Consider the following 1848-nt stretch of genomic DNA (forward strand, 5'->3'; position numbering starts at 1 on the left):
CCGGAGACACCTGGGGTGTCTGCGGAGACACCTGGGGTGTCTGCGGAGACACCTGGGGTGTCTCCGGAGACACCTGGGGTGTCTGCGGAGACACCCCAGGGTAGCTTGGTGCCCAATCCATAGTTTCTGCTGCAGGCCCACTCTTTGAGCCAGGAGAGAACGAAAGAAAACTGATGTTTAGTTTGTATATTAAAACAATTTAATTTATTTTCTTTTATATATATTTCTATCTCCTTTCTCCATTCTTTTTCTCCATAGTTTATAAACCATTGGGGGAGCAACCCCACCACACAAACATCACCACTCCTAGCAACCACCTGTTTCTCTGGCTCATAGTATATACACCCTAAACCCTCATTCAGTAGCTGTTCTCGCACTAAACCCTTCGCTGCATGCACTGGCTTCCCTGCATGCAAGCCCCGTAACATTATACCCTCATAAAACCCTTTTTTATAAACTTCTTCTTTTGCTTGCTGCAGCTTTGCTGTCTCCTTTGGCCCACTAATATTCAACTCTTTACACAGAGACACTGCGCTCAGGTTGCCTAGGCTGCAGGCCACACACACATATTTATATATTTATATATTTTTATAGTTATATATATATATATATATATATATATATATATGTATATATATATATATATGTATACATATATATGTAAATATATGTATATATATGTAGATAGTACTTGTATAATTTCTACTGGGTGGAAGAGCTCCACCCACTCTTTTTTTATACTAAAAAAAGATAAAAAAAACGAAAAAAAAACGAAAAAAAACCAAACAAAAACGAACAAAAACAAAACAAAAACAAAACAAAAACAAAAAAAACAAAAAAACAAAACAAATAAAAGAGTCCTTACCCTGGTACTTGTATAATTTCTACAGGGTGGAAGGGCTCCCCACCCATTCTTTTTTTAAATTAAAAAAGACAAAAACAGACAAAAAAAACGAAAAAAAAGCGAAAAAAAACAAAACAAAAACAAAAAAAAAACAAGAAAACAAAATAAATAAAATAAAAGATAAAAAAACAAAACAAATAAAAAAGAAAGAGTGCTTACCCTGGTACTTGTATAATTTCTACAGGGTGGAAGGGCTCCCCACCCATTCTTTTTTTAAATTAAAAAAAGACAAAAACAGACCAAAAAAGCAAAAAAAAAACGAAAAAAAACCAAACAAAAACAAAACAAAAACAAAAACAAAACAAAAACAAACAAAAACAAAAACAAACAAAATAAAAAATAAAAAAGAAAGAGTGCTTACCCTGGTACTTGTATAATTTCTACGGGGTGGAAAGGCTCGACCCACTCATTTTTTATATTAAAAAAAGATAAAAAAAGCAAAAAAAAACGAAAAAAAACCAAACAAAAACAAAACAAAGACAAAAACAAGACAAAAACAAACAAAACAAAAAAACAAAAAAACAAAAAAACAAAATAAATAAAAAAGGATTACTTACCCTGGTACTTGTATAATTTCTACAGGGTGGAAAGGCTCGACCCATTCTTTTTTTAATTTATATTGTTTTTCGTAAAAACTTATTTTTGTTTTTATGTGCTCCAGAGCCGTCCAGTCGTCAGGAGAGTCAGAGGGCACGCTCGTCACCACCCCAGTACCTGTATATATATACATTTATTTATTTTATTTATTTTATTTTTTATTTGTTTGTTTGTTTGTTTGTTTGTTTTTGTTTTTATTTTTATTTTTATTATAGAGACAGATTTTCATATATTAGAGAGAGAAAGAAACCCTAAATATTTAGTCGACACCACGCCAGTACACATATATATATATATATATATATATATATATATATATATATATATATATATATATATATATATAT

Source organism: Eimeria mitis, genomic scaffold, assembly GCF_000499745.2.
Source record: "Eimeria mitis Houghton genomic scaffold, Emh_scaff517, whole genome shotgun sequence".
In the NCBI taxonomy this organism is placed as follows: domain Eukaryota; phylum Apicomplexa; class Conoidasida; order Eucoccidiorida; family Eimeriidae; genus Eimeria; species Eimeria mitis.